Source organism: Triturus cristatus, chromosome 6 (genome assembly GCF_964204655.1).
Source record: "Triturus cristatus chromosome 6, aTriCri1.1, whole genome shotgun sequence".
Classification (NCBI taxonomy): domain Eukaryota; kingdom Metazoa; phylum Chordata; class Amphibia; order Caudata; family Salamandridae; genus Triturus; species Triturus cristatus.
Genome location: NC_140589.1, coordinates 1,905,883,571 through 1,905,903,013, shown reverse-complemented (window position 1 = coordinate 1,905,903,013; position 19,443 = coordinate 1,905,883,571). Strand labels below are relative to the sequence as shown.

The 19,443-nt window shown below is 44.8% G+C and overlaps 1 pseudogene across 1 annotated transcript in view; it reads left to right on the top strand.

The window, feature by feature from the left end:
- Positions 1–18,071, top strand: part of LOC146822399 (uncharacterized) — a 48,837-nt pseudogene extending 30,766 nt beyond the window's left edge. Inside the window, exon 2 of the transcript XR_014963289.1 lies at positions 15,615–18,071. The product of XR_014963289.1 is annotated as an uncharacterized LOC146822399 (transcript). The remainder of the gene's footprint in view (positions 1–15,614) is intronic.
- Positions 18,072–19,443: the final 1,372 nt, after the last annotated feature.

The following is a 19,443-nucleotide window of genomic DNA, read 5'->3' as shown; positions in this document are numbered from 1 at the left end:
TATAAAAAGTCAAACCTTTCATCCCCTCAGTAGACCTAAAGACTGTGGTGCAATCCTTCGTCCTCACAAGTTAGACTACGGCAGCGCAACGATCATGGGCACCCCCAAAACAGACCTTGCACCCCTGAAAGTCACACTCCACGAATAGGCCAGACTTCTGTCCGGGGAGAGTCGCTTCGACCACATCACTCCTGCTCTCAGGAATCGTAACTGGCTACGAACTAAGGCAAGAGCTAAATTCAAAACTGTCTGCATAACCCAGAAAGCTCTCTACACTGAACCCAATCTACCTCACACATAAATTAACAAAAGCTGTCCAAAAGAGACCCCTCCGAAGCTCTAACTGTCTACTCCTGATTCCATCAAAATTTAATAGCGAAATCCTGCACACGTTGTTTCTCCGGAAACGCCCCCAGAATTTGTAACTCACAACCTCAAGATTTACGGGACAATCCGTCATTCCCTCCCGTGAAGAAGAAACTGAAACTGCTACTCTTCGACTAATACCTAAACTCCCCCTTAAAGCATCAGTCTAAACTGTTTGCCTCCATCCCACACCCGCTAAACAAATCGGAGCATTGCCACCTTTGAGTAGGACAAAGCCCCGCTCTCCCCACCTTCACTACACCATACCTTGGTTACCTCAGACCTTTCATTGGTCATCTACACTACTGTTCGTCGTCTACAAGGAAGAATACATTCCTCTATTTATTGTTATTATGGACGCTTGTCTACTCCTCATGTAACCTTTGTTTTCGCTGCTGGTCTAATTCTGTCTAGTGATTTACATATATATACCTTACTTACCTCCAAGAAGTGTCATCAACGTAACCTCCTGTCTACTGTTCACGCCCTTTACGTATTGTCACTGTGTCTTTATCTACACCTAATACAGCTCACGTCATGGATTCTATGCCAATTCTATGAAGCGCTCTAATGCCTTCAGCTCAAGTCAGGATGAGACCTTACAGCTAGAGCGGTCGACCTCGAAGCTGGGGAACCACGTTTGAGTCTCGGCAACAACGCTCAACATCCTGTGATTCTGGGCAAATCACTTAATCTCCCTGTGCCTAAAACAAATGAATGTGTCCATCTGTAACGAAACTGGTGCTCATGTAAAGCGCTATGACACCTGATATCTTCGGGTCGAGTTCAAGCTAGATTATTAAAAAAGCATTAAAAAAACTACAAAATAATTTTCAAAAAAGTTGACGCAAACACTCCACAGTACCAAGGCGTCGACGTGTCCCACCTCTGGGGAAGTCGGAGTCCGTCATGGGCCGTGCAGCTCAACCCCACTCCACCAAGCGCTCAGTGCCGCAGCCTGCAACCTCTGAGAGCTACAAAACCCCACCTTCTAGCACTACATTGAGACTGTATCCACACACACACACGCACACACACACGCACACACACACACACACTAAGGCGACAGAAGAAGGTGATGCAGGGGCTGGGAGGGGACCCTTCCCACGGGGCCCGCGGATGGAGAGGCAGCCTCACAGGTGGGATGTCCAGGCATCCTGGATTTGCCCGGACAGTCCCGGGTTTTCGCCAGCTGTCCTGGCAGATTTTTGCAATTTTTGCTCATGTCCCGTGTTTTAAAGGGGGTCGACTGAAACTAGTGAGAAGTGACATTGTGTGTTCTAAAGTTGTGCTAGTTAGCAGCTGTTAAAAGGAAGCAATTTAATTAACAGGTATGCTGCTGGTTTTAGAAATTACATTTTATTTTTTTCTTAGTGCTTCTTCTGTGTTCCAATGTTGTTGATAAGAGTTGTCATTCTGCGCAGCATTGTTGATGTAAAATTGTTTGTTTGTCCTATCTTTGCAAAATGTCCTGGTTTTTGGTTCTCAAGATCTGGTCACCCTACCCACAGGCCTTCTCTGGTGGGCGAGCACCAGTCCTCGAGCTGGCACAGCCCAGGCACTGATGCATCGCTGCCCATGCGGGGGGGCATGGATTCTCTTTTCATACCTCCCGCACCCCGCATGGCCTTTCCTCCAACTCCCTCCCCTCTGTAGAAGAGGAGGGGGCCTGTCCCCAGTCTGTGGTTAAATACCCCCTCCTCCCCCCCCCCGAGCCACAATCCTGTGCTTAACTTTATGACAAGGCAGAACCCAGTGTCCTTCTGCCTGTCCCTTCCCCCGCCTTCACTTCCCCCTACCCCCGCCCAGTCCAGGCTGGTTCTGCTGGAGGGTGGTGTGGGGGGTGAGGTCCAGTAAGGTGCCCGGTCCAGCCACATCCCCCCCCCCCTCCCTTGTGGGAGGGGCGCCAAACCAAGGGGCATAGCAGTCGGCCATTAACATCAATTATCCGTAGGGTGGGGGTGACTAGAGGGTGTTTGGATGACGCACTTCTGACGTCACTGGTAATGGCGTGGCGACCACATAAGTCCTGAGTGCCAGACTCCGGCAGGTGAGTTATTTTCAGCCCGGAGTGCTGTGAGGTGAGCGTGCAGTGTGATCTGCTGCAGGTGAGTTGTGGGGTGTCAGACACAGACGCTCTAATTATCTTCACCCGGAAGTTCTGTGGTTGTACTTCATGCAGTTTTCAGCTGTATGTTCCAAGCCGAAGTGTGATGTTTTAAGTAATAGACGTGGGCAGTGGGTACATAAAGACTGTTAGAATTGTAGTTAAACAGACCGTCTGTACTACGGCAAGACTTGCTTTGTTTTTAACCTGGCTAGTCAGGACCTTGTCTCTAATCCGGTGCTAGTAGCGCGCCTAGCCCTATGAGAACAGTTCAAGAGTATTATTAAACAGTAACATTCCCAATCTCTCTCATATGTCTATAAACAATTTAAGTTGAAAAATATCAACGCTCAGACTGTCACTCCTGTTGGGTACTCTGGTTGAAATGGAAAAGTGGCCCCCAGAGCCCCCAAAGAGTGTGGCCCCTGGTATACCACGTGATGAAGTTAGGGGCAGTGCCCCTGGATTATAACACATTGGTGTGTTTACATAGACATTAGCTTAGAAATGCACAGCACCTAAAGAAATACTGTGCAGTGAATGTACAGTAAAAATAAAGAGCAAGGTACATTGGATTGTTCGACGCTAATCGTAAATGAAACGTTTAACAACATGGCTGTAATGTTGGGGTTCATTAAGCATCAGAGCAGCGTTCATTTGATAATCAAGCAACTCGCGTGACTGTCAGAGTGCTTAACACTGTAGGCTATGTGAGGCCTGAGGGTGATGGGCGACCCTACTCCCGTTCAGCGTACCCTACTCCAACTCTGAGCACATATTTGATGTACCCTACTCCAACTCGGAGCACATATTGGATGTACCCTACTCCCACTCGGAGCACATATTGGAAGTACCCTACTCCCACTCTGAGCACATATTGGATGTACCCTACTCCCACTCGGAGCACATATTGGATGTACCCTACTCCCACTCTGAGCACATATTGGATGTACCCTACTCCCACTCGGAGCACATATTGGATGTACCCTACTCCCACTCGGAGCGCATATTGGATGTACCCTACTCCCACTCAGTGCACATATTGGGTGTACCCTACTCCCACTCGGAGCACATATGGGATGTACCCTTCTCCCAATCTGAGCACATATTGGATGTACCCTACTCCCACTCGGAGCACATATTGGATGTACCCTATTCCCACTCGGAGCACATATTGGATGTACCCTATTCCCACTCGGAGCACATATTGGATGTACCCTACTGCCACTCGGAGCACATATTGATGTATCCTACTCCCACTCGGAGTACATATTGGGTGTACCCTACTCCCACTCGGAGCACATATTGGGTGTACCCTACTCCCACTCGGAGCACATATTGGGTGTACCCTACTCCCACTCGGAGCACATATTGGATGTACCCTACTCCCACTCGGAGCACATATTGGATGTACCCTACTCCCACTCGGAGCACATATTGGGTGTACCCTACTCCCACTCGGAGCACATATTGGGTGTACCCAACTCCCACTCGGAGCACATATTTTGATGTCAGACTTTTTAAATGGAGTTCCCTCCACCCAAGCTATTTATTGCTGGAGTAGTGTACATTAATCGTAGCAGTAGGTTAGCTGTGAGGACCAGGGGTGTTCTTGTCGGGGCTTGCATGCATTCTCTGCTGTTTGTCGTTGGGCAGTTGTCCATCACCTGGCTAGTTGTGTACACACTCCATTTTCCACCACCTGTCTCTATGCTTAGGTGTGAGATGGTCTGATTGCCATGTTCTGCCAACTGTCCATGGCATGGTGATGAGGCCCGTGTTTTAATATTGGAGGCATCAATAAATCAGGTGTCTGTTAAGCACAACTACTCACCCCTAAGCTTCTCAAGGTGCTTGGGGTGGGTGGGTGCTGGGGGTGGGTGGCTGGCTGGGTGCAGGTTCCGGTCCATCAAGGAGGGGGTCTGTCGAAAAGCCAGGTTTTGAGGTTTCTTGCGAAGATTGGGAGCGATGTTTTCTGTCTGAGGTGCAGCGGAAGGGCGTCCAGGCTCTGGCCACGAGGAAGGAGAAGGAGCGGCCTCCCGATCTGGTCTTTCTGGTGTGGGGGACCACGGCATAGGAGAGCTGGGCTGATCGTAGGGTGCTTTGGGGTGCGTGGAATTTGAGTTGGCTGTTCAGGTATGCTGGTCCAGTGTCGTGGAGGACCTTGTGTGCGTGGGTGAGCATCTTGAAGGTGACTCTATCCTCTATGGGGAGCCAATGGAGTGTGCGCAGGTGCTGGGAGATGTGGCAGTGTCTTGGCAGGTTGAGGACCAGTCTTGCGATGGCGTTCTGGATGTTTTGTAGCTTGCGGGTGAGGTTTTTGTTTATTCCGGTGAAGAGTGCGTTGCCGTAGTCGAGTCTGCTGGTGAGGCATCACTTTGTGACCTTTTTAGTTAAGTCAAGTTTATTTTGAGTTTGTTTACTTAAGTAGGCTCCCCTCCCCACCCCCAGTGACAGCTTGTTTATTGAAAATTTTAAGTGAAATCATAGACTGTCCTGTTTATCTATAATGAAGAATCAATACTAAATGTTATTGCCAGAATGAATAATTTTAGACCACGTTTCCTTCATTAATTACCCACCCCATATTTAGAAGGGAGAAATTCTTCAATCTGTTTCCCGCAAGTTGTGCTGATTGAGACTAGAGTTTTAAGGTTTAGATTAAGAAATGTTGATTGAACAGGAAATCTCACCAGAATTATGAGGAATGGTCATGGCGATGAAAGCCGTATTTCTTGAGTTCCAGTGAAATGTTTAATGTTTTTAGGTCGAGCCTGGGCAGCGCATGCGCTGCTCCAGGAGGCATGCTGTATTGGAGTATGTAATTGAAGCCCAGCCCATATTTGTCATTGGCTTGTCATTGTCCTTCGTAAATATGGCTTCTGATTGGTTAATAGGCTTGTTAGTCCCTCCTTTGTCCTGCCTTGTCTTAATTTGTAACCTCCCACGGCAACTGGCCCTTTTACTTCGGTTGTTACATGTATGCTTTAATTGGAGCCTGGGAGCACTATTTTCTTAATTGGTTTTCTTCTGCCTGATGTTGCAGGCAGGAAACGCTCTTCTCTCTCTCTCTCAATGCTTTTTTAGGTCGAGTTAGAAAGCGCAGCTGTCTCTTCGAGACCTGCTGCAATCGGTCTGTGGACATAAAGTCCAACCCCTTTCTTGACATTGCTTTTCATTTGTCTGTCAGCGTCCTTCAAAAATCCCTGCTTGCTAGTGGCCAGTCCTGCCTCTTTGTCCCTCCTTTCTCTCTTCTGTTCCTCTCCCAGAGCAGGGACATGGTACGGTCTCATTCCACTATGGTTCTTTATCTTTTCTTGAGGGACTATTTTTTTTTGCTTGGATTCCTGCTCTGTTATTGTTTGTCTGGGTTGAACTTCAGCTCCCTACCTGCTTATATTTGAATATAACAGTGTTAGTCCTTTCCCATCTCAATGCCACAATTACATTACTGCTGCCTCCCCTGCCGTGCTTCCCGCTCTGTTGCTTGAATTTTATTTAGCTTTATTTAAATTGTGGCACATTTAGAAGACCGCCGTCAGTTGGTTTTATTTTGGTAGGATAGCTTGGTTTGGGCTTCCTTCTAAGGTGGGATTTGTTAAAAAAACAAACCAAAAAAAATTCCTGCCTGCCTCTGCTCACTTCTCATACGCCTCTGCACTTAATATTCCTGTGCTCTCCACCGCCTCCCACGATAGTGCTTGTGTGGGACCCCGCCACCCACTCCAATATCGATCAATGCTTTTTAGTTGTTTTTTTAGTGCACTTTAGGGCGGAGAACATTTCCAGGATCATTCACAGGATGTTGAACCGACTGCGGAGGCTCAAACACGAATCCCCAGCTCCGAAGTCTGCAGCTCTGACTGCTGAGCCACGTCCTCTCGCTCTGGGGATCCCTGCTGGAGTCTCTTTGTTCGCCTCAAGCCACGCATTAGCAGCAGCTCGCTCTTGGGCTTGTTGTTTCATTCCGTAGTGCTTTGCAAAAGCACCAGCTACGTTACACATTTCAGTTTCATTTTTTTGTACACACGGGAGATTACTTGGCAGCTCAGGACATTCCTTGTCTTTAACAGGAGCTGCCGATTAATCTCCTCATGGCTTCAAAAAATATGAATGTCATTGGGTAATGTTACTGGTGCTCGCTGCTTAGAGGAAATGCTCTGATTCCTTGCCAGGCTTTGTTTTTATCAGAGGGTGATGTCCGCAGCAAGATGGTTGTTAAAATGTGTTAAAGATCAAACTGGAGCCATAGTTTAAAGATCTCCAAAGGGACTGGGGTGCTTGTTTCAACATGTAGGGGGTTGATGGGGCAAGGGAAAGTGGAGAAGACTATTGGTAATAACCCATCAGGGTTATTGGCTACGCTTATCCGTATTCTATTTTTTGTTACATTTACTATTGCGAATCTGTTATGGAGCGCATATCACCAAGACCCAGCACTATATAAATTAGAATACAAATACAGTGATTGTGTTTTAGTTAAATTTTATCAAAAGATTTACTGTCCCACTTTCACATACAATAAATGTTGTCTGCTATAGATTCATTTTTTTTTCTTGTGTGCGTTTGCTTGAAGGGAGGGTGGGTGGGTGTAGTTTCTCTTGCCTGACAGTTGCGTGAATTCAGAGGAGGCGGCATGCTGTCACTTCTGCCTCGGCCTGGCGTGTAAAGATGGACTCCTCTACGTGGTGCTATCTTTTTGGTTTATAGCTATAATGGAGTATAATTAACTATGTATCCCTGGAATCGCCAGGGTTCATCTCTGCAGTTATTTTTCGGCTTTTATTCTCTGGGCTATTTCTTGGCCAGAGGCAACAATTGTCTCCTTTTTTTATTAACCTAATTGTAGCAGGGAGACATATAGTGTACACGCTGTCAACATGTGGACAGGCTACTCTCTGTGTTGCTTCCCATCTAAATGCTGTTATGTTTGGCTTGTTGTACGTTGTGTGAAACCTGGCACGCATCTGATGCCTTGGGCAATATTTGATTAAAAATCAAGTATTAAAAGAACTGGGGTGAGAATATCTTGTTGGAGATTGAGCGTCTGCTGTTACGCATTCCTGCAGCGTCACTCAGATCTATGTTTAAACAGAGCTTCCAGTAATGGGCTCTCCGTCTATCTCATGTTGCGCTGCTGGTAGACTCCCCTCACATTCATATGTGGGTCAGAGGGCCATCTGTTCGTTGTCGTGAGACTCCGGCTTCCGTGGCAGGAATTCCAAGGCACGTCACACAACCTGCCAGACTGAGATGCTGCTTGTTGACATCCTTCTCCAGCGTTGCCCTCCCTCGAGGGCCTTCACTGACCTTCCACATGACACATTCAAAACATGCGCAGAACCACAAACCTGCACTCAGGTAATTTTTGGATTCCTCTTTGAATAAACCAGTACATTTCAAAATCTAAGTATTTTTAGTGAGTGGTTTATTTTTTTCACATACACTGGTAGCTCCTCCAAGTGTTGGTAAACACTGACAAAACAAGACACGCACCACTGTGAGGACTAGTGTGCTATGAGGACCGATCCCCATAGCGTTTGCATTTGTGCGTGTGCTAATTACAGCACCCTCTTAACACATTTGTGCAATCAGCCTCTCACTAGCAGGAAAACAGTGTTGCACTTGCAAATAAATAGGAGCAACTATGAAAACAAGCCTTATTCTTGAAGACCTGCAGATTTATTCATTTATTTACTTGTGTGTATAGACCTCCTGGCACATCTGCAATTGCCCCTGCTTACATTAATAACTGACCTGGTAAATGTCCATTTGCTTTACCTCAAGATTTGACGCTTCCTTTCTGAGTCAATCAGCTGTCATTAAAAGGAATTCCTACCTGTGTTTTTTTAAAACAACACTTGATTCAAGCATTCTGTGGTATGGTTTTGTTAATATGAGGCATTCATCTATTTGGGTGCTGTACACGACTGTACCATGCAGAAGGCGGAAACTACTTATTGTGGTAAAGGAATTTGCAACCGAATATACCAGAACACATTTGCTGACATATTTAGAAATGTGTGAATAATATAAGGTATAAACTACCCCCGTTTTACTTTATAAGGATGTTGCAAGATAAAGTTATGCACCTCCCAGTGACTTGCCATATACTGTTTAACATAAATAAACTATCCCTCCCATATGTATAGTTCTTGGTCATGCACTCCATCTTCTTTCCCTCAGTGCTCTTTTAAACTTTTGTGGCACCTTTTTAATGTAAAATGTGAGATCTTTAGTATTAACAATCAGTTGTTTTTCACTTGTCGCCAACATGTTATGTAGCTTAAGTATCAAAACCGTGTATATGATGTCTGGTAACACCTTGATATATTCATGTTGTCGTATAGCAACTCAAGCAGTGCAGTAAGTAAACGTGTTTCAATAAGTGCATCCTTATCAGCTATTGGAGAAGAATTTCCACGGGAAAAAGATCTGAAGAAAGAGAGCGGGATTTGTCAAGTCTCACTTTATTTAGGCGGCAGCGACATTTCTGTCCAGCGACCCGCCTTTCATATTCTCTACAGTATGTTGCTGGGGGCACCGTGACGTCTCAGCTGGAATCTAATACATTATTACAGTAGAGTAGATCTGTTGTCTTCTTATTGCAGTTGGCCACAATTCGACAGTAATAACTTATTACAGTCGAGTTGTGACATGGTGTCTGCTGCCAGAGCCAACAGCCAGGGTGAAAGGCAGGTCAAAGAGCACCATTGCAGGTGCAGTTTAAACAAGTTAAAGGAAAACTGCCTTTTTAGGTCGAGCTTGGGCAGCGCATGCGCTGCTCTGCGAGACATGCTGTATTCGAGAATAGACGTGAAGCCCTGCCCACTGTCTGCCCATATTTGTCATTGGCTTGTGTCAATGTTCCTCGTAAGTGCTGACTTCTGATTCGTTAACATGCTTTTTTGTCCCTCCTTAGTACCGCCTTGTCTTCGTTTGTAACCTCCCATGAGGACTTACCATTTTACTTCTGTTGTTACATGGTATGCCTTATTTAGTCTGTAATCACTACTTTCTTTAATGAGTTTCTCACACTGCAGGCACGATATGCTTTCCTGCAACATTCAGCGCCTCGTGTGCTCTTTCACTTTCCAAGCAGCCCGGGATAATGGCGGCCGCTTCTTTGAAATTAAATAGGTCTCGCATTTACAAGAGTCTGAGCTATTGGCATTTGAAATGACAATGCCTTTTATTTGTGTTAATTATCAAAACAGATAAATAAAAAGCACTGCCCTATACAATGCTAATAGCTTAAACGCTCGCAAATGCGTTGCCTATTGCATTGGGTTGTATTTTGTTGACCGCGATTATGCATTTTCATCACATTCCAATACAACTCATTGTTTTTATATTTAAAAACAATGTATGTATTTGTGGGGGGAGACCCCCCACCTTACCTTAAATTTGTGCTATTGGTATGCAATGTAAATGTATAATCGCGGTAAAAAAATGTGAGGCAAATGCATGCGATGTATTTACCTTGTTGTAAAGGCTGTTTCCCATTGCATTGCAAATGCTTGTTTAATTTGAGCAACACCGCCGCTTCAGGTGGGATAACGGCAGAGTTGTGCAAACCTAGTGAGCGCTATGCATGCAGCTTCAAGGCAGAGCGTGAGTAAATATTGAATGAGTCTCAGCCAGAGAGCTACAGCAGGGAAAGAACCTTGTGAGTAAACATTGAATGAGCCTCGCCCAGAGAGCTATAGCAGGGAAGGAACCTTGTGAGTAAACATTGAATGAGTCTAGCCCAGAGAGCTATAGCAGGGAAGGAACCTTGTGAGTAAACATTGAATGAGTCTAGCCCAGAGAGCTATAGCAGGGAAGGAACCTTGTGACTAAATTTTGAATGAGTCTCGGCCAGAGAGCTACGGCAGGGATGGACCATGCTACAACTCCCCAGTGAGCCGGTGGCGGGTCAAAGAGACGTCTAGATATCAGCTGCTCCTGCAGGACTGATGAACAGCAGATGAGTATACTGTGTGCGCTCTGTCTGCCTGCACTTACTTACCACTGGGCTCTTCTGGCTGCAGTTTAGGGGCCAGGGCTCCAGGCACATGGTCCCCTCTCAATTCCAAGCCCACCAAAGTCTGGGATGTTCTCGCATCCCCCTCCCCTGAGCCGTGCAGTTATATGGAGGCCGTGAACGGCTGTTAAAAGCCTGACTGGCTGGGGCAGTCAAGTGTGAAAATACCAAGCGCTGTTTCCCAAAATTTTTTATTTTCCCTCGGCATAAAATGAACGGGAGAAATGGCAAGATTGAACCGCAAATAAATGCGGGGTGGCATTGAAACGAAATCCGTGTGTTTTTTGTGCTTAATTTGAAAAACATTGGGGACTTTCTAAAAATGGTCCCCTTTTGGATGCGCGCGCAGATGTGGCTTTTTCTATTGCAGTAAAAAACCTCAGCACAACATCTGTGTTTGAATTTACAGACCGTTTTCCGCATGCTCTTACGCTTTTAAAAATGTTGCATTACCTCGTGTTGTGTGATTACACCCTTACTCATTCCTTAATCTGTCCCTCCGAGAATAAAAAACAAACATGACATCTTTAATTCTCAGTCATATGATGAACGTACGTTCTCCCACAAGCATACAAATTCTCATGAAATCTTTATTTTACGGCACAGACTTATGTGGAGTTGGCTAATGTGAATTATGGTTAGCTAAAGCAAAACAGATGCTGAGTTTACTCACATATCTATATATTGTATAATGTGCATAGAATGTAATTCTCTTTCGTAAAATAAGTGTTATTCTCAAACAGTTGAATTCCTATTTTAGACTTTGAATTGACACGGTGCCCGCGCTGCAAGTCTGAGGAATTCAGAATAGTGGTAAACGTGTGTTATTTATAAGTTATCCCGTTCATACATCCAAATATCACTCAAGTGTTGTAATATTACATCCAATAAATACTGCATCCTGCGGATTTTACATTTTTTGTACGAAGGAAGCATTTCTCCTCTGCTTTTAAGATTTTTGGGAGTTCCCCCTAGGGTTGTTGGAGAGAGGCATTGGCTGCACTCTTGTGACGCAGACGCTAGCTTCCTGTGCGGTCTTCCCATTACTGAATGTTCATACCGGAATGAATATAACCAGTTGTATCACCAAGCCCAGGGGATAGTACTCCACCTGACGTGAGTAAGAAATTTAAAGGTGGGGGGGGGGGGGGGGGGGGGGAGTAGTTTTTCTCCTCAATGAGGTCCTGACGAAAGCCATCGAACCGGCAAGGGCGCATGCAGGTTGAAATATGTTGGCAAAGTGATGTGAAGGACATATTGCACGTCCCATATTTCACATCCACCGTTTTTAATCTTACCCTATAATGTTTTAGAATAAATTGCACCACATGATAAAAAGGTAATTTGAAATTTTCTATTCTGCACAAACTAGATCCTAACCGGTTTTTGAGGATCTTCTCCTGGTGGAGGCCTACAAAAGACCCAGTGATGATGCTATCAGCCAAGATTGCACCAATGGCAACAGACATACCAATGGCGGATAATGGCTGTTGACGGTATTCTACATATTTGTGCGAGATCCTTCGAGGCCTCTTGGCTCCACTCCTTTTTGATTTAGTGATATATATCTGGAAGCTGAGTTTGGCCCCCAGAATGCTTCTACTCCCCCCCCCCCCCCCCCCCCTCCGCTTTGATATATAAGCAGTATTATCGCAGCCAAATTTGCATGACCTTTGAAACGAGGGTCTTAGGCGGGCCCCACTGGTGTTCGAACCATTTGACCTCTGAAGTGTGCTCCGTTCTCTGAAGTGGGCTCTTATACCTTACTGGTTTGTTAAAAACTCAACTTTGTAAAATGAACCTTCTGTAGAGTTGTCATACGCTAAATCCCTTCGGGTACTTTTCTATTAGTGGCGAGCCGTGTGTGACATTTGAGGAGGAAGAAATAACCAGCACTCTTGGCAGGCAGCTTGCCTTCTCAAAATGCTTGTATTTTTAATAAGACAATAATCTAGTCATTCAATACATATCAATAACACATGCCTTCCTAGTTAGAGCATTTTTTTACATTTTTTTTTTTATAAAAGTGAGTTTAATTTTAGATATGATTATTAGCATCAAAAAGAGGCCTGTTCTTCTTGTGGAAGCATTGTGATAATGCTTTCTAATTGTTTATAAATTAGGCTCATCCAACGAAGGTTGACGAGGGCCAGACTACACACCCATTCTGGTTCCCATTTTCATTAGCGCATGTAAATAAGATTCAGGTGGATATTGTGAAAACCTGACATGGCTCCACCCTCAAAGGCTTTAGTGACCAGGTAGGTTTACATGATAACTCCATGTCATTGAGAATGTGATTCACCAGGGCTGGGTTTTTCTTTTACAATGTCCTTCCTTTGAAGCAATCCCCACTGCCCCTTCTCCCCGGAGCATTTTCTTAGTCTCCTTCACCTGAAGCACTCTGCTTGCCTAGCCTTTCCCTCCTTTCGGGCACTAGCCTTTGCCCTCTCTCCTAGGCCCACCAAGGCGCTCTATGCATCTCTATCACCAAGGGTGACCAACTGGCATTGGTGTAAATTTAGGACGATGAGAGTAAAAATTCAGGACACTTCTTTGCTACAACCTAATGGGTTCACGCAGAGATACATCACTTTGTTTTTTCCGCAGTTGTATGTGCTCACTGTATCCCTGCCTCCCTGCAATATGCTAGCTCTCACCAGTCCTCTTCGCTTCCACTGTGTCCATTGCATGCACCCCCAGTCTCTGTGCTTTGACAGGTGTTCATCCTCCTCTTCTAACCTACTTCCTGGTTGATATCGTGTGCTCCAATGTGTGTCCACCCCCCAAATGCACCCCCTTTGGTTTATGTATCGCTGCCTTCATAGCCTGTAATTCCTGTGTCTGCTTCAGCTCACATTGTCTACTGTAGCCCTGCTCATCGTGTCTCTGCTCCCCATGCCTATGCATCCAGTGCTTCCCCAGTCTGTCTCCATGCTCATGCTATGAGTACAACCTCTGGCTATGTTTCGTTAGTCTGTGCACAAACCTACTAGTTACAACCTGGAATTTTCTCTTTATTCTGCTCGTTGTTGGCCCCCTAGGGATAATCACATCCATAGCATCCATCCAACGGGGTGTTAAAAACCAGGTAAAATTAGCACAATCATACTGCTTAACGTTATTAAATACCCACAAATAAAATAATCAGGTGACTCTTATTCTCTTGGGTTCAATATGTCCATTTATGTAATAAAGCATTCTTGTTGTGTCCTTAAAAACTGCATAGTATTCATTTGCTAAAACAAATCCAGGATTGGTTGATACTGTATCCCAGTAAGCCCTATACACCAGAAACACAATCGATACGCTTGCTTATAAATTAATTGTAAAACAAACAATTGCCATCACATCCATCCACTACTAAACGCATAAGTAAAAAAAATTATATTTACACTAATAGCTCCAACTCTAACAAATGCGAGACCTATTGCGTTGCAAATGCTTGTTCTTTCTTGATGTTGTGCAGCATTGGGAAAGCCTATATGTCTAAAAGTTGAGACTTCTTGACTTTGCCAATGTGTGTTTATTGTGGTTGTGAACATCCTTTTTCTTGTGCAGCTCTGGTCTGAGCCTCTGATCTCTGGAGTTACACTATGTGAAAGATGCTCAGATTATTGTCTGGGTCCTATCACGGGCTCTCTGATAGTATAAAGGACTCCCTTGCAGCAATTGATTATATTTCCCGCCATTATTGTGATGCTCTTTGTTGTGTGGTCCATTCACTGGAAAGGGCTCCTAGACCTGACAGCCTTAGGGTGGTCTTTCCCCAACATTTTACCTGCCTCCCTCCATTTTCTGTGCTTGTTTTTGCTGGCTTTAGGACTCTGCAACCGTTACCACTGCTAATCAGTGCTAAAGTGTTTGTGCTCTCTCCCCTGAACATGATAACATGGGCTCATAGGGCTCCTACTCAGTTGGCATATTTAGTTTGCTTAGAAGTCCCTAGTAAAGTGCACTACATGTGCCCACGGCCTGCAAATTATTTGCTACTAGTGGGCTGCAGCACTGACCGTGCCACCCACTTATGCAGCCTGAAACTATGTCTCAGGCCTCCCACTGCAGTGTCTGTGGGTGAAGTTTACTGCCACATCGAGTTGCCATTTAAAGCTACTTGCCAAGCCTAAAACTTCCCTTTTATTACATATAAGTCACCCTTAAGGAAGGCCCTTGGTAACCCATAGGGCAGGACGCTATGTGAGTAAAAGGCAGAACATATACTTCTATGTTTTACATGTCCTGGTAGTGACAAACAGTTAAATTACTTTTTCACTGCTGTAAGGCCTACTCCTCTCGTTGGCTAGAACCGGGAAATCCGTAGAATACTTTAAAGCTGTAATTCCTGATTGGAAAGGAGTAGCCTTTTCATGTTTCATATCTTTGCAATGGTAATGATAAATCCTCTTTACTGGTAAAGTCGGATTTAACATTACTATTTTTGAAAAGCTGCTTTTAGAAAGTGGACTTTTCTCTGGTTGTACTGCTCTTTGTGCCTTACAGCCTGTCTCCAATACACGTCTGGGCTGGGTGACTGACCCCTTTGTGTATTCCTTCTAGAGAGCTACGGATACTGCAAGGGTTGGGTGTGATTTAGCATTTATCTGCATCCCAATGGGTCTTTCAAGGCAGATGGGAGGAAGGGGCCCACTCTTACCCCTCACAGGGTAGTAGACTGACCCCATACAAAGGAATGATAACTCCCTTTGGTAGTCTGGAGTGAGTGCTGGGATTGGAAGAGATACTGGTGCCCTTCAAAACCACTCTTTGAAGTTTCCCTCACATCAAAGGCACATTTAGACCAAAATGCTGAGTATCTGGCCCCATCAAATCCGACACTTCTAGATCTTCACAGAACTGCTGTCAAAAAAACTGTGGTGCTGCTGCACAAAAGACTCAACTGTAGTCTTGGTTACTCCTTGAGTCCACACTCCGCGATTAGGAGGGCACCAAGAAGGATCGTATGCCCTTGCTCTGCCTATTGCATCTTTACATTGAAAGTGTAATCTAGAATTTCTTCAGCACACTCGTCTATGTGGTCAATTAAATGCCAATAGATTTTTGTGAAGGACCCACCATTTAAGCTTATCCCATGTTTTTTTATTTTTTATCCAACAGGTGCAATAAAAGCAGTAATGAACAAAAAAGATGAATGCATTACTTGTGTAGAAAGTGATGTAAAAACAATACACCTCGAAATGTCTTCCCTTGAAGGCTAATGCCTCGCCAAAGTCTTTTTCTACAACAGAAAACCCAAACTGCCCAATGTGGTTTGAACTTGGCTCTTAGCGATCACCTGATATACAATGATGAAATAACACACTGACTTACAGAAGCAAGTCTGATAAGGTTCTCATTACAAAGGAAGAGCTAACCTAGATCAGAAAGAACACACAGAAGTGAAACCTTATGAATATCTAGAAAGTGACAACACATTTATTAGGGAGAGCAAGTGCAACATCAGAAAATCATACTGGAGAAGAACCATATTGATTGACTGACTGTGGAAAAGTTTTCTTTGCAATGAAAGACCTAATGCAGCATCAGAGTGTCTACGTAGAGGAGAAACCATATAAATGTACAGAATGTGATAAGGCATTTATAACACTTGGAGAGCTAAAGCAACACCAGAAAACCCACACTGGAGAGAGATCATATCAATGTACAGAATGTGACCAATCATTTATAACAAATGGAGACCTAAAGCTACATCATAAAATCCACACTGGGGAGAAACCATATAAATGTACAGAATGTGACAAAGCATTTATAAGAAATGGAGCGCTAAAGCGACATCATAAAATCCACACTGGGGAGAAACCATACCAATGTACAGAATGTGACAAGGCATTCATTAGAAAATCCCATCTAATGGAACATCAGAAAGTCCACACTGGGGAGAAACCATATCAATGTACAGATTGTGACAAAGCATTTATAACAAATGGACAGCTGAAGCGACATCAAAATATCCACTCTGGGGAGAAACCATATCATTGTACAGAATGTGAAAAAACATATATAACAAATGTAGATCTAAAGCTGCATCATAAAATTCACACTGGGGAGAAACCATATAAATGTACAGAATGTGATAAAGCATTTAAATCAAATGGAGACCTGAAGCTACATCACAAAATCCACACTGGGGAGAAACCATATAAATGTACAGAATGTGACAAAGCGTTTATAAGAAATGGAAAGTTAAAACGACATCACAAAATCCACACTGGGGAGAAACCATATAAATGTACAGAATGTGATAAGGCATTTATAACACTTGAAGAGCTAAAGCGACACCAGAAAACCCACACTGGGGAGAGATCATATCAATGTACAGAATGTGACCAATCATTTAAAACAAATGGAGACCTAAAGCTACATCATAAAATCCACACTGGGGAGAAACCATATAAATGTACAGAATGTGACAAAGCATTTATAAGAAATGGAGCGCTAAAGCGACATCATAAAATCCACACTGGGGAGAAACCATACCAATGTACAGAATGTGACAAGGCATTCATTAGAAAGTCACAGCTAATGGAACATCAGAAAGTCCACACTGGGGAGAAACCATATCAATGTACAGAATGTGACAAAGCATTTATAACAAATGTACAGCTGAAGCGACATCAAAATATCCACTCTGGGGTGAAACCATATCAATGCACAGAATGTGAAAAAGCATTTATAACAAATGGAGAGCTGAAGCAACATCAAAAGGTCCACACTGGGGAGAAACCATATCAATGTACAGAATGTGATAAAGCATTTATAACAAATGGAGAGCTAACGCGACATCAGAAAATCCACACTGGGGAGAAACCATATCAATGCATAGAATGTGGCAAAGCATTTATCAAATATAGTCAGCTAAAGGAACATCAGAGTTCACACTGGGGGGAAACCGTACGAATGCACTGAATGTGACAAAGCATTTATAACCAATGGAGAGCTGAAGCAACATTTAGAAAATCCCCACTGGAGAGAGACCATTCAACTGCACTGAATGTGAGAAGTCATTTATTAGAAAGTCGCATCTTATGTAACATCAGATAGTCCACGTAAGAGAAAAACCCTATGAATGTGCATAATGCAACAAGACATGTATCACTAGACAAAGATAAATACTACATCAGAAATTCCACACTGGTGAGAAACGATATGGCTGTACTGAATGTGACTTAGCAATTATTACAAAGCAAAGTTTAAAAATACATCAGAATGTTCACACATGAAAGAAACCATATAATTGTACAAAATGTGACAACACCTTTATTCCAAATGGAGGGTGACCATTCAACTGCACCGCATGTGACAAGATATTTATTATAAAGGGAGAGTTAAAGCAATATCAGTGTCTACACTGGGGAGAAACCACATGAATGTGACCAGGGATTTATTACAAAGCAAAATGTAATACAAGATCAGGAAGTTCACGCAGGGGAGAAAATATATGTATGTACTGAATACCACAAAGCATTCATAATAAATGGAAAACTGAAGCGACGTCCGAAAATCTACATGGCAAGAAATCCAATGTATGTACAGAGTTTAATAAAGTCTTACACAGGAAGAATAAGCTAATGCCGTATAAACAAATCTACACTAGGGAGAAACGCTATTAATGAATAGAATGTGACAAGGGATCGATAACAAAATATATATTAGAATGTTCCCACAGGAGAGAAACTCTATAAATGTATTGAATGTGGCCATGCATTCATAAATGGAGAGCTAACTCGACATCAAAAGTCAACCGGGAGGCCGCACTGAATTTAGCAAGGCTTTTATTGGCAAGGGAGAGTTAAAACCGCATCAGAAAGTCCCCACTGAGAAAAATCTATATGAATGTACAGAATCAATCAATGGGTATTAAGTGTGGCAAATCATCAGTGAGGTTCTCAAGGCGCTGGGTGAGGAGTTGTTGTCCAGAGGGGCTGATCAGTTGAATAGGGGCACCTGTTGTAGGATCTCTAGGATATTCCTGAGTAGGCCAACTGTTGGAGGGAGGACCACCGGGGAGTCGGAGGGACTGCTCCGGGGCACCTTCCTACCGCAAGGTTATAGCCGAGCGCCGCTGAGAAGCCTCCTAGGAGAGGTCCTTCTCCTATGATCGTACCAGGCTCAGTAACACCACCACACAGGACTCTGGATCGGTTGCTTATCTTGGTTCTTTATATAAAAAGGAGCACGTTCAATATTTACAGTGGGATCGAGTGATCCAGGAAGAGTCTCAATGTTCTTGGAGGGATAGGGTAGCGGGACAGTCTTAGTACCAGCCAGGTACGGGAGGGCTCTGCGCCAGACCTTGGGTGCTGGTCTCTGAGCGGCTTGGTTGGGGAGAGCCGCGACGGCGTCAGCAGGGCTCAGGTGGTAGTTCCGCTCGGGTCGAGCCGCGACACAGTCAGCAGGGCTCCGGTGGTAGGTCCGCTTCGGTCGAGCCGCGACGAGGTCAGCTGGGCTCTGATGGTACGTTTCAACAAGGTCGGGCCGCGACAGCGTCAGCAGGGCCCCAAAGGTTCGTGAAGGTCTTGTAAGCACGATGGAGCCGCGACGTCGTCAGCAGGGCTCAGAGTGTCGGTCCAGGAAGAGTCTTTCTCCGTAGGGTCAGCCGCGATCCGATCAGCAGGGCTCTTGACTCCGGGATACAACTGTCGTCTTGTTGCCGGGTCGCCCCAGATATAGGTCTGGAGCCCTTTGATGTCCGGACCCTTGCGCCCAGGAGGGCGGAGAGGCCGGGTGGGGCGCGGCCAGATGCCCAGCAGGAGAGGCGCCAGGCCCCAGGGAGCTGTGGGGCGATCACACCTAGGTGTGGAAGGACGGTTGGGGGTCCCATCGATACTGCCCTCCGCCGGGAGTGGGAAGGGCTCACATGGTATCCCCCAGGCCAGGGGTTGGCGCCTCGATGTCGGGCCTCGCTGGGACCGAGGCCGGGTAGAGC